Source organism: Leptonychotes weddellii, chromosome 10 (genome assembly GCF_054177405.1).
Source record: "Leptonychotes weddellii isolate Sample4059 chromosome 10, ASM5417740v2, whole genome shotgun sequence".
Taxonomy (NCBI): domain Eukaryota; kingdom Metazoa; phylum Chordata; class Mammalia; order Carnivora; family Phocidae; genus Leptonychotes; species Leptonychotes weddellii.
The window spans coordinates 92,264,634-92,292,450 of NC_138378.1; the positions used below are offsets into that span (position 1 = coordinate 92,264,634).

The 27,817-nt window shown below is 44.2% G+C and overlaps 1 long non-coding RNA gene across 2 annotated transcripts; it reads right to left on the reverse strand.

Annotated features, from left to right (window-relative positions):
• Window positions 1-848: 848 nt before the first annotated feature.
• Window positions 849-27,696, reverse strand: LOC145715938 (uncharacterized). Of its 2 annotated transcripts, XR_014138239.1 has the most exons (6): window positions 25,214-25,328; window positions 20,150-23,667; window positions 19,357-19,425; window positions 17,278-17,349; window positions 14,828-17,142; window positions 849-989 (listed from the first exon to the last, which is right to left on the reverse strand). It is a non-coding gene; the product is annotated as an uncharacterized LOC145715938 (long non-coding RNA). The 2 variants fall into 2 exon arrangements; XR_014138240.1 differs by lacking the exons at window positions 17,278-17,349; window positions 25,214-25,328 and adding an exon at window positions 25,420-27,696 and having other exon boundaries at window positions 20,150-20,255.
• Between the last annotated feature and the right edge of the window lie 121 nt (window positions 27,697-27,817).

A 27,817-nucleotide genomic window follows, 5' to 3' on the forward strand; every position in this document is an offset into this window, starting at 1 on the left:
AAGAAGTCTAAGTGGTTCTTAAGTACAATGAAACACTTGGACTATAATAATAAGATTAAAGGCCTGGAGGTTTCCCACCCCTAGTTTATGGTTCTTCATGGGTGTAATTAAATCATATAAAGACTTTCCAATGTACTTAAGAAGCAGTTTCCTTTTTGCCTGCAGACTTTAGGGAGGTAGTTTTTGAGTACCTTTTACAGGTCCATCAGAGGAGTAAGCTGTATGGGTGTTACTGTATTAATTTGCCTTTAGGCAGTCAGAAATTATTTTTGGAGAAAGACAGGAAGAAATATAAAATTATTTGCTTTTGATCATGTCATTCCCTTTAGTTTCTTTTCTTGATAATTTCATGTGCATGTGCATGCAAACAGAATGCATGGGTGTACACGTATGTGGGCCCTCATGTAGGTGGTCAGGAAGCTTTTTGGATCTTTCCTCATCCTCCTCCTAGTCTGAAGCTTGGCTTTGCCCACACTGAGTGCTTGATCAAGGTATGAATGGTCTGTAATAGCAGAGCATTTCCAGTTGCATAGGCCAATCATGGTCATCATTAATGTCCTCCTGGCACAGGAGGGGTTCTTCATTCTTGGGTACCTGGGGCCTGCACTTAACTGAATGGTCATTTCCAGATAAGGCCTCCATAGCCATGTCCCCTCAATGTAAACTGTGAAGGTTGAAGTTTTGGGAAAATCTATGAATCTGGTAGTCTGAATGAAAATGATATGAGATTACCTCAGACCTAAAACTTTCATTTCAAAATGGCAGCATTTTTGCACCAGCCTGTGTGGCAAGATGTGACCCATGTACACACAGTCCATGGCATAAGATGGGCTACTCACCAAAGCAAGAAGCCATTCCTATGGAAGCGCCCCGAGGGAGCTTCCCAGGACCAAGGGTGTGGGGAAGCCACCTTCTGGTCAGTGTGGAGCAATTGCCAGTCTCAGTCATCCAGGATTTTGCACAAAACCAGGCTTACCAAGTTGGTCCAACTGCAGGTCAAGCAACATAGGCAAAACTAAGGACAGGAGCAGACATTTCACAGAGGAAGAAATATAAATCACCAATAATTCTGTATAAGAACAAGACTATTTGATACCATCTACCAGAAATCAAATCGGGAAAAATTTTTTTTAAAATACTATTTAGCATAGATGAAGAGGCAGGTAAACAGGTAGTCTTACATACCGCTAATAGATGTGTAAGATGGTTAACATTTCCGGAGAGCATATTAGTAGTATTTATCCAAAGCCCTAAAATGTGATTTACCTTTAACTCAGCAACTTCACTTCTAAGAATGAGCCCAAAAGAAATAATCAGAGCTAGGGGCGCCTGGGTGGCTCAGTCGGTTAAGTGTCTGCCTTCAGCTCAGGTCATGATCCCAGGGTCCTGGGATCGAGTCCCACTTCGGGCTCCCTGCTCGGCGGAGAGCCTGCTTCTCCCTCCCCCTCTGCCTGCCTCTCTGCCTACTTGTGCTCCCTATCTCTCTGTCAAATAAATAAATAAAATCTTTAAAAATTAATTAATTAATTAATTAATTAAATTTAAAAAAAGAAATAATCAGAGCTATTGAGGTATCTACCAAGAAGTCTCCTCACAATTTTATTTTTTAATGGTCCAAAATAAAAAACAACCTGCTACAAGAAAAGAGGAGATTCCAAAATAATCCTGTATGACCTCAGGATTATAAAAGAGATGACCATACGTATATAGATCTATGGATAAAAGAGTGAAAAAATATCTACAAGAATGTTAACAGTGGTCATCTTTGAATTCTGGGATTATGGGTAATTTTTATTTTATTCTTTGTACTTTTTTCTCTCTCTATAATATACATGCATTAATTTGGTAGTCAGCAAAGTTCTGTTAAAAACAAAAGGAAATGTACAGCATTCCAAGAACTAGCCCAGGTTCATTTATGATTTAATTACAATTCAGGAGATACAACTAACCTTTTTGCTTAGTTTTCCTATCTGCTCAGTTGAGGAGTTGTGGTGTCAAGTGTTTATGGTGCAGAACAGAGTTCTAGTGTACTTCCAGAGAGCTACTTCCCATGAATTCATGAAGTCAGAGAAACTGAACAGCTTGCATAGATGCCTTCTTTGACCCACACTTCCCTATTTGGGAGCAGGGTCACCAACAAGGTAGATGTTCCCTCATAGACTGTGCCTATATGTTCCTGCCCACCTGGGGTGCCGGGAACTCTGAGCTGCTCATGGTTATCCTTAAATTGAGGCGTGCACTTAAGGGAGAGCCAGGAGAGTTTGTGGGAACACATCATTTGTGATGTTTCTCTCAAATCTATGACATCAGATCCTCTCTGAAACCCTTCATGTTCTCACAGACAACATCAGATAAATCAATCTGGTCCTGTAAGTGATCTCATGCCTCAGTCACATTTTCCCACCAATATTCCCCATAATTATATTTAAAGTCTTGGTCATTGTAAGTATATTATCTGAGAACTAGTAGGCATTTCCCTAGAGCCAGAATATCTACAGGGGTAAACTTGAGAAAATTGAACACAAGGTTTTTCCTCAATCATGTCACCAGAAGATGGATTATTTCACATTGCCTTCAAAGTAGAAAGGGGAGAATGAAGAATAAGCTCCCTTTTAGGAATCCAATGAGTTCTCTCTGTAAGAAATATTGATGTTTCCTCACAGCCAACCCTGCTAAAGAAAGACTATTGTGAAAATAAAGAAAAGCAATTCTTTTGACATGGAAATTGAGACATATTTTCTTGGTGAAATCCCTTGGTAACAAGCAAATGCCTTCTTGTGTCTGTGTCTGTCATGTTCAGCATCTTTAAATGAACACAGCTAATCCCCTGAATATGCAAGTTACCCTAGGAAGAATGTAGTGAAATGGACACTCATACAATTCTGGGGGTATGGGAGCATGGTGGTTATGGAGTCCTTCTGGGTATGATCTTTCCAATGGGCAATTTGTCAATCTCTATCAAAAGCCTAAGACCGTTTAAAACATTTGCCACAGAAAATACAGTTCTGAGAATTTAGTGTGAGAAATACTTTTTTTTTTTTTTTAAGTAGGCTCAACTCCCAGCATAGAGCCCAATGCAGGACTTGAACTCATGACCCTGAGATCAAGACCTAAGCTGAGATCAACAGTCAGACACTTAACCAACTGAGCCACCCAGGTGCCCCAGATTTAATTTTTTTAATATGCAAAAAAGACTACGTAAGAATGTTCACTGCAGTGTTATTTACAAAAGTGAAAAACTAAAAAAAAGTCCAGTAATTGGAATTAGTTAAATAAAGCATGGAATAATCACACCATAGGGTACTAAGAGGCCATTATTCATTATATACTTATTATGTGCTTGATAATATTTAAGGATACTAAGAAAGCCTCGTGATATAAGGTGAAAAAGTATGTACTATATAAACCCAGTGTAGATATATAGTATACACACATGCATACACACAATACACATTTGTTTTATATATCTATAGAGAGAGAGAGTGAAAGAAAGAGAGATATTCTCCAGATTTCCCAGCCTTATTAGATTGCCTTCTCTTCACATATACTGATTCTACTCTCCATCTCATATGACTGTAGGAAGTCCAGTCCTCTTTCCGTGTATTTCTGAGAATCTCCAGAAAGTGTTTACATATTCCACCATGTATGCTGGTTTCCACTGGTCACCTGCTCTAGGACTCTTCCCCAATCACCCCTGGACATCTCATAATGGCTTTTCCAGCTGGCTGTCACTCTCTAATCTACCTTATCATGAAATGTGAAAACCTTCTTTCTATTACCCAAGACACGGCAAACCTAAGCCTGCAATTTCAACAAACTCTGTGAAGTCTTGAGGATTACATAAGGGAATTACAGTGCAGAGAAAGAAAACTTAAAAGTGGATATCAGATATCATGCTTCTAAAGTTCCTTTGTAGAACCCTTTCCAGGGGCTCCCTCTGAGCAGTCCCTCCCCTTAGCTCTGAGCGTGCCATGGCCCTGGAGCTTCCCCACCCTCCTGGATGGGGCTTTCCTCTAGTACTCTCGACCCAAGTCCTGGGGCCCCAACTTCTTTTTTTAAAGATTTTATTTATTTATTTGAGAGAGAGAGAGGGAGCACAAATGGGGAGGAGAGGGAGAAATAGGCTCCCCGCGGAACAGGGAGCCGGACTCGGGACTTGATCTCAGGACCCTGGGATCATGACCTGAGCTGAAGGCAGATGTTTAACCGACTGAGCCACCCAGGCGCTGGGGCCCCAACTTCTTATTTCTTTTTTTTTAGTTTAATTTTTATTTTTAAAAAAGATTTTATTTATCTATTTATTTGAGAGAGAGAGAGAGAGCAGGGGGAGGAGCACAGGGAGAGGGACAAGCAGACTCCACACTGAATGCAGAGACTGATTTTGTCAAACTTTATTGGACTTCTTCAAAACTGAGTGTACTCTGTTACTTTGGGAATTTGTCTGGCATTTTTGTTACCAAATAAAATACATTTTTTAAAAGTAATCTCTACACCCAACATGGGGCTCAAACTCACAACTCTGAGATCAAGAGTTGCATGCCCTACCAATTGAGCCAACCAGGCAACTCTAAAATACCTTCTTGATAGCAAATTCTCACAGCCATTTGTTTTAAAACATCACAGAACACCGCATTATCATATCTTGATTTTAGTGAAAAAGAATAGTAGTTTTGAGATTTCAGGTTCTTGATTTTTTTAAGGGATAGAGCATGCTGGGGGGAGAGGAAGGGAGAGAGAGAGAAAGAGAGACCCTCAAGCAGGCCCCACGCCCAGCTCGGAGGCTGATGGGGGCTCGATCCTACAACCCCAAGATCATGAACTGAGCTGAAATCATGAGTTAGATGCTTAATTGACTGAGCCACCCAGGTACCCCTCCAACTTCTTATTTCTGACCATCAACAGAGGACATGAGACATTGCAACAATCTGGACAGAGGTATACTATCCCCAGTAAAAAACAGCTTTGTGTGTGTGTGTGTGTGTGTTTTTTTAAAGATTTTATTATTTGAGCGGGGCAGGAGGGGGGAGCAGCAGAGGGACAAGCAGACTCCCTGCTGAGCTGGGAGCCCGATGTGGGGCTCAATCCCAGGACCCTGAGATCATGAGCTGAGATGAAGTCAGACGCTTAACCGACTGAACCACCCAGGCGCCCCATGGCTTTTTGTGTTATTAAATAGCAGCCTCAGCATCTCCATCTAAAACATCTGCATTTGGATTACTCCATTGGTTCAGGAACAACGGGTTGCCACTCCTTTGGGTTCTCAAGAACATAAAAACAGTTGTTACTTAAAGATGAAGTCCACCGGGGCGCCTGGGTGGCTCAGTTGGTTAAGCGACTGCCTTCGGCTCAGGTCATGATCCTGGAGTCCCTGGATCGAGTCCCGCATCGGGCTCCCTGCTCGGCAGCAAGTCTGCTTCTCCCTCTGACCCTCCCCCCTCTCATGTGCTCTCTCTCATTCTCTCTCTCTCTCAAATAAATTAAAAAAAAAAAAATCTTAAAAAAAAAGTTGTTATAAAGATGAAGTCCACCTTCCATCCTTAGAACGGTCAAGAAAAAATTTTAAAAATTTGGAATGCAGTTTCAGATGCATCATACTCACGAACAATAAACAAGTTCTCACTATGTACCAGATGCTACACTAAGCACTAAGCATATATGAACTCCTTAATATTCCTGAGACTCCTCTACGGTGAGGGCTATCATTGATATCCCCACGTGGATGGAGAAATCAAGACAGAGAGCTGTTAAATAATTTGCCCGAAGTCACAGGGCCAGAAGGTGGTGAAGTGAGGCTATAGCTAAAGCCGCCCTCAGATACCAGATTGTATCGCCTCACAGGACGGGAGGCAGGGACAAAATGGAAAGTAAAGGAGGAAAGACAATGGTGACTTGATTTTTTTTTTTCAAATTGTCCAAAAGGAACTTTACTTTTAGAATTAGGAACTAGTGGGGCGCCTGGGCGGCTCAGTCGGTTAAGCGACTGCCTTCGGCTCAGGTCATGATCCTGGAGTCCCAGGATCGAGTCCCGCATGGGGCTCTCTGCTCGGCAGGGAGTCTGCTTCTCCCTCTGACCCTCCCCCCTCTCATGTGCTCTCTCTCTCTCATTCTCTCTGTCTCAAATAAATAAAAAAAAAAGAATTAGGAACTAGAATATATCTATATCATCTATATCTGTATCTATAGCCGTCTCTAGGTCTGTATCTCTGAATGTGTTGGGGAGAGAAACGAAAAGCCCCTCTAGGCATTGAGTGTTCCTCTCCATGGTTCATGCCCACCCCTCTGACTTAATCATGACAATTGACATCTTTTCTCTGAGAAATGCTGCTCACTTCCATGAGTAGGCCCCCAGGGGACTATATTCATATTCTGTGACCTCATGCTCTGGCTTCAGTTGACCGAACTAGGAGACTACCTGACGCAACATCAGGCCAATACAATTTTCTTACTTAAAGATTTCAAATTGGAATTGAGAGCCAGCCAGTCAAACTGGGATGGTCTCTTATACAGAGGACATATAGAGTCAGAAGAAGCTACCTACTACAGCAACAAATCCCCAAATTTCAGTAGCTTTAGTTTATTTCTCCATAATATCACTGTGCAATGTAGGTAGATGGAGATGGGGAAATGCTATGCTCCACAAATTTTATCAAGTACACAGGTTCCTTCCATCTAGTGGTTCAACTATTCTCTAAGGCTGTAGTCAAAGGAAGAGGGAGAGGATCGAGGAGTGCAGAGTAGGTTTTTTAGTTGGTCAGGCCTGGAAATCACATGCATCCCTTCTGCCCACATTCTAAAGGCAGTAACTCATCACATGACCTCAGCTAACTGCAAACAATACTGGGAAATGTAGTCCAGTCATATGCCCACAAAGAAGAGAAAATGGGTAGGTGATCATCTAGTTAGTCTCTGTCACGACATACAAGTTTTGAACTACGGAGTTCATAGTCTGTCTGCTGTATGCATGAAAAAGCTAAGAAAACTAATTTGTAGAAGACAAGTATGAAGCAAACGTTCGTATGGAAGCAGAGGTGATGGGGGCGGGGAGAGAGGGAGAGAATTGTATGGTTTCTGGCTTTCTATTTTGTGACACTCCTTTTTTTTGGTTTGCTTTGTTGTTTTTGTACATACATAATTTTTGTAATAACAGTTTCATTGAGATACAATTCACATCCCATGAAATTAAGCCTTTTAAACTACACAGTTGAGTGGTTTTTAGTATATTCAGAGGAGTGCAACCATCATCACTGTCTAATTCCAGAGCATTTTTATCCCCTGCAAAAGAAACTCCAGGGGCACCCGGCTGGCTCATTGGTGGAGCAGTCGACTTTTGATCTCAGGGTCATGGGTTCAAGCCCCATGTTGGGCATAGAGATTTCTTAAAATCTTGAAAAGAAAAGAAACTACAGGCCCATTAGCAGTCATTGCATTTCCCACTCTGCCCACCCCCTAGCAACCACTATATACCACTTTCTGTCTCTATGGATTTGCCTATGCTAGCCATTTAACATAAATGGAATCATACAGTATGTGGTCTTTTGTGTCTAGTTTCCTTCACTTATTCAAGGCTCATCCATGTTGTAGTATGTATCAAATTTCGTTTCTTTTTATGACTAAATAATATCCCATTGTATGAATATATCTGTTTATCCATTCATCATTTGGTAAGCATTTGAGTTTTTCCCATTCTTTGTCTATTATGAATAATGCTGCTGTGAACATTGGTGTACAGATTTTTGTGTGCACATACCTTTTCATAGACGTGGAATTGCTTGGTCATATGGTAACAGCCCTATGGATTAACATTTTGAGGAGCTGACACTAGTTTTTAAAAATTTCGGCTGCCCTTTAGCATCCTTCACATAAATACATGAATTCTTTTTTTCTTTCTCTTCTTTAGTCAACCTGAGTTAGTTTCAGTAACATTATTTGTAACCTCAAGAACCTTAACAAAGTCACCTACTCCTGTTGCTTCTGGTTTAGACCTTCCTGATTCCTCAGTCCCCTTTATTTTGGCTCTACTTTTGTCTGCCTTTTTGATAGTGCTTTAGTTTGGCTTTTTTTTTTTGGCTCCAAGTATCAGGCACTCATTCCACTCAGCTCAAGTATGTTAAGAAAAATACATGATAAGATAATGGGAGTTTTCAGAAACCCAAGATCAGGAACCAGAATGGGCTGGCTTCAGAGAAACCAGTGCTAAAAGCTAGTTCTCAGTTTGAGGTGGCACCTCAGACCTCACCCATAGAAATCCGTAAGTGTTCACAGCATTTCATCATTAGAAATATAGGTCAGCCGTACTCCTTTCTGCCCTGCTACTAACTGGTGACGTCGCTCTTTGCTTTCATGCCACCTCTTTGAGAAAGGGGCTCTGATTTGCCCAGCATCTCTTTTCATACCTGGCTACAGGTCAAGGGAATCTAGCCAATTTATGGATTGACTGTCCTTGAATCAGGTGCCCACCTCTTGCCCAATCAGCTGTGAGAACAGAGAGCTGGATCACATGGTACAAAACATGACCGGTGGACCTAACTTTTTCTTTAGCAGGGACTAGGGGCTAGAGCAGTTCCCACTAGACAATACTAGTACAGGAGGGCATGGCAATTAATCCCTTTAATAAAAAATTAATTAATTAAAAAATTAATTAATTTGTTAGAATGAAAATGGATCACTGCTTTTTCAATAAGCTTCTGTCTTTGGTCTTATCAATTCTGCCAGGATATGGTTTCTTGTATCCAATCTCCAGTTTTATGCATTGTAATTAAGGGTAAGATGAGCCCGTGGTCCCATCCTGAGGCTCAAGTACCTCCCTGTGAAAGGAACAAATTAGGCAGAGGTGATAGAGACATTCTGTCCCCCTGAATGGTGTGAAGAGTAAAGGAGTAGAAAGGAGTCCCCGAGAAGACCCTGTTTCCTGTTCCCATCAGAGCTCCCCCCATTCTCTGTCTTTCACCTTATTTCCTAAAACAGCATGGGCTAGAGCCACAGCCCAGGCTCAAAGAGTATAGCAAGTTGTCTGCAATTGTCAGGTCTACTTTCAACATGTCACAGCTGGAACAGAACAGGAAGCTCCTTGAGCCAACCTTAAGCATCGGGATGGGTAGAAAACCGGCCCTAAGTACTTTCTTTCTATAAAGACAGAACGCAGAGATAGAAGTTTATTTATAAAAGGAAAATGCAGATTTTAGTATGTTAGAATGAGCAATAACTTTTGAGATGAAAACTTAAACTGTTATCATTAAAATAAGTACTTTCCAGAATATTAAATTTCAAGTGTATGTATACATATTTTTTTCCTTAACAAAGCCAAAAAATTTAAAAAACCCATTCAGTTTTAGAAAATCTTCCATTTGGAAAGATATACTGATTTCTAAAGAGGGTAGGCCCATATTTTGCCCTAATTTTATTTCTTGTTCCTTGTCTGTATTTTTTTTTTAATAAGCTTCCTGTAGCTAATATCAAGTATGGGTTTTCCAGATTGTCTGGACATACTCCAAAAGAAATATCTCACCCATATCTTTAAGGAAAAAGGCATTTAGTATCCACATGTCTAAAAGCTAAAGTAGCTTGAGGGTAGGGATGGGGGCAGTGATGGAGGACAGAGGAGGCAGGACTTCATTTTTTACTAGCAAACTTTTGACCAGACTTTCTGAACCTCAGCATTTTAGCAATTTGAGTTGGCCAAGTCAGTTGTGAAAGACTCATATGCAGCAGGAATCGGAAAAAAGAAAAGATGATTTGCATGAGTTTTGCACTACCTAATTGGATACGCACCGTTCCATAACTGGGCACAACACAAACATATTTGTTTATTTTAAGGCTGTCTGCTGACCTGCATTGTGAGTTTGCTCAGCAGGCCAGCGTGGCACAGAGAGTCAGAGTCGAGAGCCCAGACCTGGGGCCTCTGAAGGCGAGTGTTGGTATCATCACTTGAAGGGCTTTCTCCACGCTGTCTGGCTATTGTCCGACAGTCCTTAGTAAGGCTGGCTGTTGGTAGTTTAAGGAGTTTCGTTGATGTAGCCATCAGGTTGCCCTTTTAGAGTACCTGTATGCTCCTAAGTATATTCCAAAGAGGCTGGATTCCCATTCACAGTATGGATGAAAATTTGACAAGATGAGGCTCAGGGTCTTGCTGAAGAGATGCTGTGGATTTTAGCACAGAGAAGAGAGGTGCGGAGTGTGGACAGAGAGGTCAAGAGTATGAACTTGGGAGCCAGACTGTGTGGCTTGGAATCCTAGCCCTTCTTTTCCTAGCCCTGCAGTCTTGGGTAAGTTACTTAACCTCTCTGTGCCTCGATTTCCCAATCTGTAAGATGGGGATTAAGTAGCCCCTACTTTAGAAGCACCATAACGATAATTAAATGAGTTAACATTTTGAAGGTGATTAGGGCATTGTGCAACCGGTAGTAAGCACTGTACATGTTTGTTAAGTAGAAGAAGTAAAATATACGGATGGCTGGTGAAGCTAGTGTTGATTGGCTCCAGGACTCTGTATTTTCAGATGAGAAAAGGCTGCATGCTGGAAACAACCTGCATTAGAACACATCTAAATATACTACATTGTGGTTGTACTATGAAACATTGTACTAACCGACTTTAAAATGAGGTGTACCTATATATACTGCTGCGGAATAATCCCTAAGATGTATTGTCAAGGGAGACAGAAGTCCCAATACAACATATGTAGGAATAATTATTAGATCTAGCACTTATTGAGGACGATTTTCTATGCATCAGATATTGTTTTAAAAGCTTTGTATATACAGAGGCGCCTAGGTGGCTCAGTAGGTTAAGTGTCCAACTCTTGGTTTCAGCTCAGGTTGTGATCTCAGGGTCGTGAGATTGAGCCCCACATTGGGCTCTGTCCTCAGCACGATGTCTGCTTCGGACTCTCTCTCCCTCTCCCTCTGCCCCTCCCTCCTGTGCACACACTCTCTCTCTCTAAAATAGATAATAAATAAGTCTTTAAAAAAACACTTTGTATTGGGCGCCCGGGTGGCTCAGTCATTAAGCGTCTGCCTTCGGCTCAGGTCATGATCCCAGGGTCCCGGGATCGAGCCCCGCATCGGGCTCCTTGCTCCGCGGGAAGCCTGCTTCTCCTTCTCCCACTCCCCCTGCTTGTGTCCCCTCTCTCGCTGTGTCTCTCTCTGTCAAATAAATAAAATCTTTTAAAAAAAAAACCCTCTTTGTATATATTAATTCATCTCGTCTCCATACAAGGAAGGTACTGGCTTTTTCCCTATTGTGGAGATTATGAGATAACTGAATCTCAGAGAGGTTATGTAATTTGTCTAAGGTCATCCAGCTGGCAGGTAGATGAGCTGGGATTTGAATTCAGATGGTCTTGTTCCAGTGTCCATTTATTAATCACTATGGTAAAGTATTCTTCCGATAGCATAGGCACACAAATAAAACTATATATGTATAAAGATAAATACATATAAAAAACCAAACAGAACAAAGTCTAGAGGCATGGACACTAACAATTAACCCCTAAAGAGAGAAGTAGGATTGAATGGGGTCAGGTGGAGGCAGATGCTTAAGGACAAGGGGGACTTTCACTTTTTATTACATATACTTGCATTTTATTTGAATTTATTTTACTTAACAATTATGCACCCCAATGTTTACAGCAGCAATGTCCACAATAGCCAAACTATCGAAAGAGCCCAGATGTCCATCAACAGATGAATGGATAAAGAAGATATGGTATATTACTCAGCCATCAAAAAAATGAAATCTTGCCATTTGCAATGGTGTGGATGGATCTAGAAGGTATTATGCTAAGCGAAATAAGTCAATCAGAGAAAGACAACTGTCATATGATCTCACTCATATGGGGAATTTAAGAAACAAAGCAGAGGATCCTAGGGGGAGAGAGGAAAAAATAAAACAAGATGAAATCAGAGAAGGAGACAAACCATGAGACTTTTAATCTTAGGAAACAAACTGAGGGTTGCTGGAGGGGAGGAGAGTGGGGCAACTGGGTGATGGACATTAAGGAGGGCACGTGATGCAATGAGCACTGGGTATTACATAAGACTGATGAATCATTGACCTCTACCTCTGAAACCAATGATACATTATATGTTAATTAATTAAATTTAAATAAAAAAATAAAAATTTAATAACAAACAACCAAACAAAAGCCCTAAACAATTATGAAGGCCTTACTCTATACCAGGCAACGTTCTTAGTGCTTGACAAATATTAAATAACTTAATTCTCTTAAAAATCTCCATTTTGGGGCGCCTGGGTGGCTCAGATGGTTAAGCGTCTGCCTTCAGCTCAGGTCATGATCCCAGGGTCCTGGGATTGAGTCCCACATCGGGCTCTCTGCTCCTTGGGAGCCTGCTTCTCCCTCTGCCTCTCTCGAATAAAAAAAAAAAAATCTCCATTTTGCAGATGAGGAAAGCTAGGTGTTTATCACACAGCTGGTTAGAGGCTAAGCTGGGATTTGAACCCACAGAGCCTGGCTGCAGATTCTGTACTCTTAGTCCCTCTACTACATATGTATACATGTGTGAGCTGAGCCCTGAATCAATGGTCCTCACACATTCTCAAGGGCTTGGCCAGGCTTCCACCCACTCTGTGTCATAGGCAACACCTTTATCAGGTGGTCAGAGGTACAGACAATCACACAAACAAGGTCTTGGATTCCATCTCCACCAGTTAGTAGTCTTATGACCTTGGGCGAATCATTTAACAGTTTTGATCTCAGGATCTTCAACTGTAAAATGGAGTGAATAATCGTCACTAGGTCATTTGGTTGTTAGGAGGATCAAAAAACATGAGCATATACAAAGTGCTTAGCCCAGAATCTGGCACACAACAAGAAATAACTCAATGTTAATTGTTGCCATTATGATTATTAGTTTATTATCTTGGTACCTCCTTTCCAGGGAGGCTGTTTCTCCCATCTTTATTTGGGACACCATGGCACATACTGTTGACCCAGCACTTGTAATATAAGGAATTTACCCATTGATGTGCTTGCAAAAAGTACACCCAGGTATATGCATAAAGATGTTTGCTGAGGTGTTATCTGTTTAAGCCATCAACTGGAACCACCTAAACATTCATCATTAGGAAACTGATCAAATACATTTTGATATATCTAAATAAGGAATAATATTTGGGGACCCTAGGTAGGCCCAATAAATGGCAGTCTTCTTCCCTGCTCTAGTTCTGAACGAATTGAGAAATAAAACAAAGGACTGGCAGATGAAGGCTTAAATAACTCTGATAAAAGACAAAGTTGGATGTGGTACCATACGCAATCTCACATTAAATGAGAGAGACATTTCGTGCCACTGAAACCCAGAATCGAGCAGCCGTTCAGCCAGTTCTGCCTACTTCTACGGCAGCAGAAGGCACACTCCCTGCAGGTAACTTGGTGCTGAGCAGAAAGGGCAGAGCTGAACCCAGCACATCTAGGTTGTTCTGCCAAGCTTGTTAGGTAAGTCACTCTGTCCTCAGGGAGTAGAAGAAGTAAAGGGACAGAAAGGGGGCAGGAATTACATTAATTGAGTGCCTTTCATTTGGAAGGCACTTTCTCTTCTAACAAACACTCTGCAGACATTAAAAGAAGGGAGTATATGGGGCACCTGGGTGGCTCAGTCAGTTAAGCATCTGCCTTCGGCTCAGGTCGCGCTCCCAGGGTCCTGGGATCAAGTCCCACCTCCGGCTGCCTGCTCCACAGGGAGTCTGCTTCCCCTCTCCCCTCCCCTGCTTGTGTGTGCACTCTCCCTCTCTCAAATAAATAAATAAAATCTTAAAAAAAAAAAAAAAAAGAAGGGAGTATATCTACAGTGCACATGTGGAAAGATCTCTAAGGTTGCATTTTGGGTGAAAAGCAAAATGCAGAATAAGTATAGTAAGACTGCTTTTATGTAAAATTTTGTTAAAGGACATACATAAATATGTAGTACCAAGAATAAAAAAATAGTAAGAGTGGTTATATTTGGGGGGAGGGACTCGGGCAGAATGGGAAGTTTTTATTCTTCCTTTTATACCTTTTTAAAATTGTTTTTATTTTCTTCCCACATATTCACGACTTTTATGACTATTATTTTTAATGCTGTTGGGGTTGTGTGGACTGTGGGACTCATGACTATGATTGCTTTCATCTTTATACTGCCCTGCAAAGATAAGTTATAGGGGCGCTTGGGTGGCTCAGTCGTTAAGCGTCTGCCTTGGGCTCAGGTCGTGATCCCAGCGTCCTGGGATCGAGCCCCTGCATCGGGCTCCCTGCTCGGCGGGAGGCCTGCTTCTCCCTCTCCCACTCCCCCTGCTTGTGTTCCCTCTATCGCTGTATCTCTCTCTCTCTGTCAAATAAATAAAATCTTAGAAAAACCCAAAAAAACAAAAAAACAAAAAATAAGTTATAATGCATGTTATTTAAAAAAATAAAAACAAGGCAGCATAAAAAAAAAGTGCCTTCTAACTTCAGGAGTCCTAATGAGCTGTAATCAGAGAGACGCCAGACTAGTCAAAACTGGAAGAAAGAGCTATAATCACAGGGGAAAAAAAAAAAACCTCTCCCCACAACTTGAAGTGTCCCAGAAAAAGCAGCAGTAAAGACAGCAGGCCGACTTCAGGAAAAGCGGAGACAAGAGGAGCTGGGGCAGGGCCTGCAGGGGCTGGCGCCGGCGATCCCGTGGAATTATGTCAGAAAGCGAAAACCGCCTCGAGGACCCAGGGACCTCAAGGAAGAGAGAGACAAAAGCTGCCACGCAGGGCCTGGGGACCCCAAGAAAGAGACCGAAGGAGCTGAGGTGTAAACTAAACCAGAAGGAGCTTAGGAGGAAATGGTGCAGTGATTCTGATTCACCGTCTGATGGTCCTCAGGACTTGAGTGGCCTTGGAGAAGCTGGGTCGGGGTTGTATAACCAAGGCACTGGGCTGGAGAAACAACCATGGATGCTCGAGTTGCTTCCTGCAGCCTCAGGTCATCAAACTGAGGTCAGCGTGACAGACCCACAGGCAGGCAAGGTAGGGGCCTCGATCAAGGATCTCATCTCTCCTCCCTCCGCCTGCCAAAGCTCTGGCGGAGAGGAGCATCCTTATGGGAAAGCATGCATGGGGCCCCATTATTTGTCACACTCCTCTGTCGCTAGACCAGGCCCCGTAAGAGAATTCCAAAGAATTGATTTTCGTGGGGCCGAAATACAGTAATTCGTGCTGCAATCCTGCCCAAATCACTGAACAGACACTTTAAGACCCAGATTCCTTAAGGCAGCTTTGATTTACCACACACTCCGCTTTCCAACTGGAGTTTTGAAGTGAGCGTCGCTGCCCACCTGAGTGAAGCCCTGTCTCACTGTTCTCTGGCAGTTAAGTGCTCAAGAAGAAAGAGATTTCTTCAACTTCCTTTGGTACTCACAAAACGAAAGCAGCCGTTACATAATAAAGCCTGTAAAAAGGCTCCATGGGTTAAGAAGTCCCCGATGTTTTTCCTGCCTTCGGTCATTTTCTTTGTTTAAAGTATTCAGAAACAGTGAAAGTTCACAAAGAAAAAACATCTCCAGCAGGAAAATGAGTGAGAGAGTTAGTCAGCAGCGAGGCTCACTCATAGGGCCATGAGGCTGTAACTTTGTAACTTAATCTTGACAACATAGTCTTTCCTGGAAGAGATTCGAACAGCGATTTATCATTTTATAATTTGTGGTTTAAATTTGAGCCATAAACCAAGCAGATGTATTGGTTTGAGGCACTTTTGATTCCTTTTAAAGCCCCAGGAGGCAGGAAGACAGCTTCAAACTTGAGGCCCCAGGCTCTTGGGGTTTCACCAAGAGAGCACAAAGGACAAGGTTTCTGTATTCACTCTCTTTCCTTAGGAAATGTATGGAATGCACGCCTTTGTTTGTTTTAGACATGGGGAGAAAAAAGCAGACTTTGATAGCTGGAGCCATGAGCTGGCCCCCTCATATCTTTGGAGGGGTGGGTTTTCATATGTTCCAGGGTCTCCTGGGAAATGAGAAGCTGGAAGCCGAGAGGGGGAAATGGGTGGAGAAAGGGGAAGCAAGGGGGAAGGGAGGAGTGCCGGAGATAACTCTGCTGACTTCACAGTTTTCCACTGGGGCCTGCCCTGCCTACCTCTGTTGACTTCAAAGCTCTTTGTGCCTGCTCAGTCAGCCCTGCCGGCCGCCACTGGGAACGAAGGAATTGGCTCTGAGCCCTAGAACAAAATTGAGAACAAAATTTTCTGAAATTAACTTTGCCTTAAAAAAAAAAAGGATTTTCAGCTCTGGGGGGCAGCTCTGGGGTCGCCTCCCACTGGGGTTCCAAGCATCCCCCAGGGACGAAGGGCAGCTTTTACAGAGATGTGTCCAGAAACCTGAGCAGCTTCCCAAGGTGTCTCACTGGTTCTACAGCAGTGTTGGCTGTCTGTGGGCCCATGGGTGTGGCTTTCACAATCATGTTGGGGCGCCTGGATTCGGGAAGACTTGCCTCCTCTCCTCAGAGCAATGCAGAGCATCAGATTTTTGCTGGCAGCTGAGCTCCCACGCCTGTTGCCATTCACTCTCCTCCCTGCTCCGCATGCTGGCATTTACTTATTTTCCTCCCCCTCTCTCTTTTCTCTGCAGTCCGCTTGCCTGTTCCCCGGAAGGAAGCAGAGGAAATAAGATGACCATCCTGTCTGCTGTTGCTTATAACTCACCATTCTAAGCCCAGGATGGAAAGCATCGCAGACAGGGTGGCCACGGATTCCGCATGTTAAAACCAAGTTCTAGAGCACAGCTTTAACAGATAGATGCATGTGTATGATATTTCACCGTTCTCTCCTCCACCAGCCCCAGACCGTATTGGAAGTGTTGGCTTTAACCATCTTCTACTGTTCAATGTGAATTTAAAGATGAGCCTGGCCTCGAAGTGGGGGCCTTGGAAGTCCAGCTCCAGAAGCAAACCTGAGCACTTCGAGCAGTTTAGAAGGCTCTGGTACTGGTTACAGATCAAAGGATGCCAGTGCTCTTCCTCTTCGAACTTTATCACTGCTGGCCCTAGGTCCCGGCGCGAGAAAGTTCTTAGAGGAGTCTTGGCCTAGGCCTTTCTGGAACACAGCCATACTGCAGGCTGTGTGCCTGCCGTGTCCAGCTTTGTACTTGGACGGAAGGGTATATTGAAGAAGAACACATGATTCTTGTCCTTAAGGAAAATAATAGAAAGGTCACATGTTAGAGAGGAAATGGGTGAACGAGATGGTCCAAACCCTCTGTTTTAAAAGCAGGGATTTTGAAATTGGGAAATGAAAGCTGAGACCAAGTTAGTTAAGAGACTTACCTAAGGTAAGGTTTCATTGGTTAATGTCACAAACAAGAATTAGAATCAGAGTCAGTTTGTAGCAAATGCATCCTGCGGATCCAAATCCAAATGTCAGTGTCACTTAAAACCAGCTTACAACAGACGGACTGAGGTTCTTACACAGTTAAGGTAGCTGATAGGGAAACCTGCCCTTGGTTTTCTAGATTCAAACTAACTCTACCCACCCCCCACCCCGTTCTGGGGTTTCAACCAAGTACTGTCAATACACTTGAAGTTGATTCAAAATGCTTTTCGGAGAACCATCTCAGTTCAGCTTTGCAGGCCCCCTTCCAAAGAAGAAACAGACCGGCATTCTATCTGGGCTAGACCCAAGTCAGGCTCTCCTTGCCTGGGAGTGTGTTGTCTCTCTGTCTTTGGCAGTCTGATGGCTAAAGCTCCAGGCTCCTGCTCTTCAGTCAACACAATCAAATATCTGCAGTGTTGGCTCGACTCACAGGCCTTAATCTTCAGCTCCCACAGTGTTGAGACAATTCTTTTTTTTAAGAGGCATTAAGGATATATTAAGCTTCTCTTCCTTGAATTCTCTTCCGAGACTTCTATCATTACCCCTTTGCTAGTATTTACTAAGTATCCAGTATGACCTAGGTACTAGAGAAAACAAGACAGACTTGGTCCATACCCTCATGGGATTTTTAAGTGCCATGGCTAATCACTGTAAAACCAAATTCGGTTGAAAAATAAAATATGATGGACAGCCTACAGCTTTCTGACTCCTTAATCCTGCATCCACCCCACCTGACAAAATGAGAGATCTAATATTCACGTTCTTCAGAGTTCTCTTGGCTTACTTCCCAGCTGTGGTCAAATTCTCTGCGTGCTTATTCCTCCTTTTCTGGATTACTTGTGGAATTGCCAGGAGGGCAGAGACATGAAGAATGCAGGCAGTGAGGGGGAAAAAAAAAAGCATCTGCAAACGATTGACTGAAACCAGTTGTAGTTGGACAGAGTCAGGGTTCTCAGTTGCAAGCAACAGAAACCAACTCTGATCTAAGCAGAAAAGGAATTTGTTGAAAGGCTATCGAGTAACTCACGGAATCACAGAGAAGGTTGGAGAAACAGGCTCAGAAAACACAGGGCCCAGGAACTCAGGATCATACCCCAGGCCACAGGCACAGTCACAGCATAGAAAGGGAGAGATGAGGATACCACGGCAGCTGCTGCCCAGTGGTTCCGCACCATATCGCACTGCTACCACCTTCAGCCCTGGACACTGGACACCACCACGGGCACCACTGCCCTGGGAGCCTGGATATTTTTGTTGCCCTGCAACATCCCCCAGAAAGGATTCTCCCCTGTCCCTGTCTGTTGGTACCAGTAACTCCTTCTTCTTCTTCTGTTTTTTTTTTTAAGATTTTATTTATTTATTTGAGAGTGTGTGCATGAGCGGAGATTGGGGGGGTGGGCATCGGGCAGAGGGAGAGGGGGAAGCAGACTCCCTGCTGAGCAGGGAGCCCGATGCGGGGCTCAATCCCAGGACCCTGGGATCATGACCTGAGCTGAAGGCAGATGTTTAACCGACTGAGCCACCCAGGTGCCCCGGTGCCAGTTAATGTCTGATTCCATCTGAAGTAGGTACACCTGTTTGACCAAGTCCCGCTGTGGGTCCATGTCCAAAGGAGACTAGAGAAGGAAGCATCTGGCCTTTGGGGTTCTTTCTTAAGGTACTAAGATTCATGAGGCAGTAAATGTCCTGAGCTTGGGAGAGGAGTTCAGATGCTGGGTAGCCAAAAATGACCCCAACTAACCCCCCTTCCTCTAATCCCAAGTGAAGGGGAGAGCCTGGATCAACATTGCTGGCCTACCAGAGAGTTGGAAATGAGTCCGGTATACACGTTCTAGCACTAAGGGCAGTATCCATGGACCTGAGAAGCAAGCCTTTTAGGAAGCAAGGTCAGCACAACCCAGTTGACCTCCTCTCACAGAAGGAGGGAAAGACGTCTCCCAGGCTGTCCCTCTCCCTCCCCGGCCTCCAGTGGGGAGAGGAGACGGGGTGGTGGGGAGGCTTCCTGATGGCTCAAGCAGCCCTTCCACCTGTACCTAGATTAGCTCTGCTTGCTCCAGCCATCCTTTTTGGGCCAGCAGGAAGGAAATCGAAGCTGCCACCATCTAAAAACAGAAGAGCAAAGCCTAGGTCAGAGAGTTTTACCTTTGGCTTCGACCTCCCATCCCAGACCTGCTACTTAGTCTTTCGATAATCTGTGAATCTTGACATACGGTGATTCATCTTGGTTTTGTCACTGTTAGCCACCAAGCACAAGGACTAGTGCATCGGAGATGGGGGTGATGGGTAGGGCGGGGGGAACATGTGTGCTAATCAGCCAGCCTTCAAGGCCCCAGGCCACAGTTTCCTCTCCTGATGTTGTGCAGCCCAGGGGAGGGGAGGGGCGGTTTAATCTATGGTTTATTTTTTGTTTGTTTTAGTCTCCCACCCATTTAGGGAGTTGGTTAAAAAAAAGAAGAAGAAGAAGACCCAAATAAAACCAAAAAAGGAAATTCTTTTTTGAGTCATCTAATTATTTGTTCTCTGCCTTTAAAGAGCGGCAAACTAATCCCCAAATGTAGCACTCATAAAAGGATGATACACATGGTCAGTCAGGGTCTCAAGCCATTCCCAAGATCCTGCTCTGGGGTGGGCCCTTGGTGACACACTGTTTTCCTTTATCCTTTTCCTGGGGATGTGGCTGGGAAGTGCCTTCTAGGCAGGGTGGGTAATTCCAACAGTCTGATTCTGGCTCGCAGGGAGCAAGGTCGCGTGGGAAGTGGAATGTAGTTGTTCCCAGCAATCCTTCTTCTACCCCCTACCACAGCCTAGTTTCTACAGCATCCTCACCTTTTCCCTAAGGCTGTCAGAAGCTGCTAGGGGAGCCACACATAAAGGCGTCATAACAGCTCTGGGCAGTTGAAAACTTCTCAGTACCCCTTTATTAATCAGATCACTGGAAATTAATACATTTAGAATATATTAGTTTAGCTCGTTATAAAAATGCCTTCACTGAGCCAAGGTTCATTAGTATAGTCCCAAATTTCTTACAAAGGAAACATAAGAGATAGGAAACCCCCCCATTTTTTGTATCTTCTGAAAACTCAAGTGAAGACGTTATCTATTATGTTTCTCAGAGTCCTGCCTTTTAAAGATCTGATAAATTTCACTTAGCTTTTAGCATGAGGAAAGACATTACGTTTCCTCATGAGCTGATATTGCTTCCTTTTTTTTTCAGACAATAAGAGTGATGTAACCAATTTTGTTTCCCTTTTTGCTTTGCCTGTCAGGGAGCCCAGACTTAAATTTAATATCCATTGACAAAATTATCTTCTCTCCGGTTCCTGCTCTTCCCTTTCCTCTATGTGGTTTCTCATCTCCCTTTTTATCTTTCCTTTAATTGCCTCACCTTTTTGTACATTTAATTTCAGCTACATCAGAGTTTTTAAAGATTTATTTATTTATTTATTTTATTTGACACAGAGCGTACAACCACGGGGAGCGGCAGGCAGAGGAAGAGGGAGAAGCAGGCTCCCTGCTCAGCAGAGAGCCCGATGTGGGGCTCTCCCGGGATCATGACCCAACCCAAAGGCAGATGCTTTTTAACTGACAGAGCCACCCAGGTGGCGCCCCTGCCACCAGAGTAATAAATAGCAAAGCCAACCAACAAATCAGGAACATGATCGAAGTCACCCAGAACTTGATCTCACTTTTCTGATGTCTCCAGGCTAGTTAGAGAGACTAACTCACAGGCCAGAACACATGAAAGTATTATAAGAATATGTTCAAGTACTAAGTTAGAAGAATAAAGATTTTAGGGGTTAAGGAGACAGATCAGTGAAGATTGGAGCAGTCAAGGAAGGCTTCCTGAAGGAGGCAGTACTTATTGCACGCTTTGAAGGCTTGGATTCATTTCGTTGGACCCGCTGTATGGTTGGGTTGGACTAAAGGAGGCTTTGGGACAAGTATCTGGGACTTTGTCTGGTTGGCTCTTTCCTGGGGGGCACTCTGAACTTCTCTGAGTGGCCAGTGCACTGCTTTCTAGGGAGCAACTATGTGAAGGTGATAGGGTCAGTTCTCAGTAAAATGGTGAAATAGGTGGCACTGGTCTGGGTACCATTGGCGTTTTAGATGGGACAATCCTCCATTGGAGCTATTCCGCCTACTGCAGTATGTTTGGCACCCTGGTTCACACCCACTACATGCCAGTAGCAATCCCCAGTCACTGGGACAGGCCCATGTGTCTGCACGCTTTCCCTATGCCTCCTGGAGGGCGGTAACCACCCAGGTGAGGCCTACCACTCCCTCAAATGCCCAAGATTCTCCTCTTTAGCCTGCCATCCTCAACTAGGATTTCTAGATTTGCAAACAAAATGGAGAACTCCCAGTTAAATTTCAGATTTCAGATAAACCACAAATGATTTTTTAGTATAAATACGTCCCCAATATTGCATTATCTGCCACCTATCTGAAATTCAAATTTAACTAAAGGTCCTTATTTTATCTGGAAGCCCTACTCACAGCCTGTCACCAGCACTAACAAACCTGCCTCCCAGAAATTCTAACTGGGTTGATCATTGCTCTGTGTGCTGAACCATCCCCTACTTCTTCCCTGTGAGACCCATCTATTCTGCATTTCAGTTCCTCATGTTCATTCTCTGTTCTAAGTCTCAGTGGGATGGTAGATACATTTAATCAGATGAGCAAATTCTTAATATGTAGACTAGTTATCCCAACCAGATAACATCTTTAAAAAAAATTACACGAACATTTGTAGTAAATGAAAAGAATCTATGGGGCAAAGATGTATTTGGAATTGGTTCCGGTATACACATAATTCAAAATTACAGCCAATATTTTGTATAACCAGATACCATCTTACCTTAACGTGGTTAAAGTACACACCAGACTCCAGAAGGCCCTCAAACTGAATGGTGGTGGGGAGGACAGACGGGGAGATGAGAACCATTCTTAGGGCTTACGGTGGATGCCACGAGACCCCAAAATTTCAGTGATTCCCAAGTTTGCCGGCACAATGGAGAGCTTTAGAGATGACTGATAGCTGGTCCTACCCTCAGAGACTCATTGAATTATTCTGGGTTGGAGCTTGGGCATAGGGATTTTTTGAAACCCCCTTGCACTCCCCAGGGTGGTTAAAACGTGTAGCCAAGGTTGAGAATCACTCATCCACTTTCTGAGAAAAGAGAGAAAAAGGAGAGAGCCAGATAGGGCATGAGAGGGAAAGAGAGAGAATGAGACCCGGGTTTCAGGTGCTCTGCTTGGCATCGGTCATTGAGGGGATTTGGAAGAGTCCAGAGGCAAACCCATTCCACTCAAGCTGGGGACCAAAAAAGTTCAAGAGAGTCATATACTCCAAATGTGTTCCATTTCCAGCAAAACAGATGTGAAAAAAGAACTTTTGAAGAACCCAGAGCGTGCTCCATTTTGTGCCAGATACTGTCCTTAGAGATGCCCCAGTTTACAAAAAAGAAAAAACAAATCCCCTAGAGAGAGCCCCACTTTTCTTTACTACCGGGTGACTTAACCAATGCCAGCACCAGGGTGAGAGCCCCCGGCTGCTCACACGCGTGGCCCTGCCGGTGTTGGCTAAGAAGCCAGCTTCTGATGTCGCCCTGGGCACCTCCGAGAGAGAGAGAGAGAGAGAGAGAGAGAGAGAGGCGCTCCCCTCTGGGCTCCAGTGGGCTGCCAGCCCAGGGTGTCTCTGCGCTATCACACACACCAGCCTTGCCACTGACAAATAGGTCAGCAGCGACAGGGCTCCAGCCTCCACCAAGAAGTGTTTGCCCCTGGCAGGAAGCCACTTCTGCAGAATTAAAAACCATCAGAGTTGATCAAAGGAAGTGCAGGGTAGGCTGGCGGGCGGGCCAGATCCTAATCTCTGCTCGCTGGCCTCACACATCACTGCGCATGAGTCACCCCACTGAGCTCAGCGGACATGCTGTTTGGATTAGGCTTTTACAGGCGAGGTTTGCCAAGCTCGCCTTTGCCTTTGCCGGCTCAGCTCGCTGCACAGAAGAGCAGAGAGGTGAGGAAGGAAGGTGGGGATGTGGGTTAGATGTGGTTGCCCAGGTGCCGGAGAGGAGCCCGTTGGCTCCCCGGGTACACAGGACTGTGGCACCCACCAGGGAGCAACTGTGAATCCCCAGCCAGCCTTCTGGGCTTGGCCTGATGAACCCCATCATGAGCACAGAGCCTACACTGGGCCCACACATCCTTCCTCTCCTGCCAACTCTCCAATTAAGATGTACTATTACAGGACGCACATTTTGCCTTCACTCAATCACTTGCCTCTCAACCAGCAGGAATTCCTTTTCTCAAAAGCAGGCAACACTTCACCACTCAGGCATCTTGCTCAAAAGCAGTAGAGTCCAGCAAAAAAGGGAGGGAAGTCAGAAAATAAAAATTCCTAAATTAAGAGCCAACCCATAAAAGCAGGGCTTCCCCTAGTGCCTGGCTGGTGTGATATCACCATGAATTACTCAATGAAAATGGTGTCAGAGTAGCAGCTCGATTATATGTGGAAAAGTTCCCCAAGAAACAGAACTCTGCAGAAAATAAGTAAGGGTAGAAGAATCCCACCCTGCACTTAGGTCTTTAAAAGCTGCCTCCAGAAGGGCCGATTTCCCTGGGCAAAGAGCAGGGTGAGATCCTCTTCTGAGCAGCACCTGGCAAGGTCTGGGTGCTCAGGAGTTGCCTTAGATAGAACCCAGTGGTTTGCTTTGCTTCCTTCTGTGGAAGCAATGGTAGGAACAAGACCAAAATCCTTTGTTTCAGACCCTGCCAAGTTTTGCTTCTGTGCATGGTAACTTGGGAAGAGGCAGCCCCCGTTATTTTGGAAGCCAGGGATTTTTGGCTTGTGGTCTCTGCTGGGATTCTCTTTAGAGTATTTTAGACTCTCATTTATTAAAGACATCTAAATAGAGGTGGCAGTCCTTGACACTTTCAAAATAAATGTTGCCACCAGTCCCGACACCACCACCCTAAACCACAAGTTTTCCAACTGACCAGTGCTCAATTGGCTGTATTTTATTTATTTATTTAAAGATTTTATTTATTTGACAGAGAGCTAGAGAGAGAGAGAACAAGTAGGCAGAGCGGCAGGCAGAGGGAGAGGGAGAAGCAGGCTCCCCACTGAGCAGGGAGCCCGAAGCAGGGCTCGATCCCAGGACCCCAGGATCATGATCCGAGCCAAAGGCAGATGCTTAACTGACTGAGCCACCCAGGAGCCCCAGTTGGCTGTTTAAAAAGCATTTCTTGTTCCTGGCTTCAGGTTTCTTCTTATCTATCTTTAATTCTCGGGGTGATCGTATTGGCTCATGAAACCTGTCTTTCCTTTCCTCCTTTATTATCTTCACTTGGAAGTTTTCCACTGTAATGGGAAGGTACTACCCTGGATAATAGCCTCCCGGTTATTAAAGCGTGGAACAGCAGTATCGTATAGTGGTCAGGGTCTGGCTGGCAGGAAAGCCCGCATTGGAGCCCTGGCTCTGCCACCAAAGAGCAGTGTGACCTTGGAACAATTTTCTTAACCCTTTCTGACCTCCATTTTCTCATCTGTAAAATATGGACAGGTGAGGTGACTCATTGGTGAGGACTAATGAGTTAATGCTTTACTTAGTAAACTTAGTAAAGTCCCTGGCACCAAGTAAACACATAATCCCTGTATTATTTATATTGCAATAATTACACCACAACCAGCCTTATAGAGCTAATGGTGGTAAGCTTAATAGGAATCGATAGCTTACTCTTTCCTTCTGCAATTCTCAATGCCCAGAGAGTTAACGTTTGCTTTAATCAAAAGTATTTGCCTGACGGTACCTGTGTATTATTTGTTTAAAAAAAGACCATAAGAGAAGAGGGGAGGATCATTTTAAGTGATTAAAATGTACTTACCCCTGGGGCACCTGGGTGGCTCAGTTGTTAAGCGTCTGCCTTCGGCTCAGGTCATGATCCCAGGGTCCTGGGATCGAGCCCCGCATCAGGCTCCCTGCTCCGTGGGAAGCCTGCTCCCTCTCCCACTCCCCGTGCTTTTGTTCCCTCTCTGGCTGTCTTTCTCTCTGTCAAATAAATAAAACCTTTAAAAAAAAAAATGTACTTACCCTTGGGCGTTCCTTCTAGAACTGGAAGAAGAAAAGTCTCGTAACGCTCCAGGGTTTGTTATGGATGGGGGCCACAGGGTGCGGATTCACTTCCTATGGAATCTGTTAGTAGAGGAAGCCCTGGGTAGGAATTTCACGTGGTTCGATGTATCAAAAAAGCCCATCTATCAAACTTCTACCTGTTCTCTGGGTAGCAGGGGATGATGGTAACAATTGAAGGTCTTTCCTTTTAGAAAGACACAGGGACAGGTGGTGTTTCTGGTGCACACATAGGCAGTCTACAGGTGGAAGCTGAGAAGGGGGGATTGGGGCTGCTCTGCATAAAAAAGTAAAGCCATATCTTTATTTAGTTGGGCAGAATATGTTACTGTTAGGAAGGCAGCCTCCTTAACATGGATTTAGACTGAGACTGATGGTTGTCTTTGGGGTGTGTGTGTATGTGATCTAAGAGTTACGCACAGGAGATAAGAAGACCACAGGAAGAATAAGGAGGGGTATCTTGACTTTGTGTTGGCAGAGGGACTCGGAAGAGAACAAGAACTGGGGAAATGAAGCGCACCATGGATTCCTCTGGGAATCATCTAACTACATGGCATGATCCTTAATGGAGTAACTCAGACTTTGGAGAAGTATATTGTTGTGGGTTATTTCTATCTTACAGATGATCATATTTGGGGTAGAGGGTAAGGGTTGGGTAGACCTTGTTGGGTGGGAATATCATGAAAGGAGGGTTGCATTAAAACATAAGCCCTGTGATAGCTTATATTATTTTCTGTTGTGTTCACTGTTCTATTCCCAATACCTAGAACAGTGCCTGGGACATAGTAGGTACTCAGTAAATGTTTGCTGAGTGAATGAATTTCACCATGGAGAAGAGAACAGTGGGTTTACAGAGGAAATGAAGAAAAAGAGGGTGGGCCTTGGACTGGTGAGCAGTGCTAGGAAATGGGGGATGATGAAGGGACCTTGTGAAGGGCTTTTCCTTCTTCCACTGGGCTCTGGGAACAATCATATTTAATATCCACCTTTTTTTCCCCTTGTACTTATCCCAAACTTACAACGAAGTGGGTTACACATGTGTGTATAAGACAACAAAGACAAGTGTGGTTTCCCTGCGTCATCCCTTGAATTGTTTTCTGTTGCTAGTATAACAAATTACCACAAACGTAGTGGTTTAAAAACACCACAGATTTATCATCTTACCCACCTGGAGGTCAGAAGACCTAAAATCAAGGTGTTGGCAGTGCTGTGTTCCTTTTGGAGACTCTAGGCTAGAATCTGTTTTCTTACCCCTTTCAGCTCCTAAAGACTGCCTGCATTCCTCAGCCCCTTCCTCACATCTCTCTGACTTCTGCTTCCCTCACCATCTCTCCTTTTCTGACTCTTACTCTCCTGCCTCCCTCTTTCCCTTATAAGGACCCTGTGATTACACCGTGTTCCCCAGGATAATCTCCCCATCTCAAGGTCCTTAACTTAATCACATCTGCAAAGTCCTTTGCCATGTAAGGTAACACATTCACAGGATCCAGGATATGGGCATTCTTGGGGGGCCATTATTCTGTCTACTACACCCCTGAGATCACTGTCAGTGTCACATTGAAGAAGAATGGCAGCCTCAGAGCATAGGCTAGGACCCACACCAGGGCGAGCGGAGACCTTGGTTGAAAGTGGAATTTAGAAGCAGGTGAAAGCAGAGGAACAGGCCGCAGCCTGGACCGGCTTTGGAGCTGAGAGACCAACTCCCTTTCTGCAAATACACTAGAAGAAAGTGATTCCTGTTAACAAAGGCAGAAAAAGAAAAAGTCAAGGTTACAGGGGCTGTCCAGACAGCACTCAGGTTACAGCTTTTTCCAGTTTGGGGGTTAAGAATTTGAGACAATTTGTAAGGTGCAGTGCCTGGTTTACAGCAGGTGTGCAATTCAGTAAGAGCCATCTGTTATTAATACCAGGTGGAGAGGGGTCAGGGGGCTTCCAGAGCCCCAGGTGCCTGGGGAGGCAGGTCTATATCCCCGACCTGGGGGAAACAGGAAGACGTATCAGAAGGGAATAAGGTATGAGGCAGGTGTGTCGAGGTAGAGTTTCAAATGCTCTTTATCTTAACTTCTTCCCACACGAGCTAGGAGGAAGCATCTGGCCAGTTCTTTAATGAAACTTGGAACTCACTACTAGAGTCAAGTTGGAAGTATTTTTGCGGTTTTTCTGTGGGGGAAGAAAGTAATAAATCTTTCTGTTGTTGAAGGAACACCTTTCAGTGGTGTAGCTCTGAGAGGGATATAGTCTTTTTTTTTTTTTAAAGATTTTATTTATTTATTTGACAGAGAGAGACACAGCGAGAGAGGGAACACAAGCAGGGGGAGCGGGAGAGGGAGAAGCAGGCTTCCCGCAGAGCAGGGAGCCG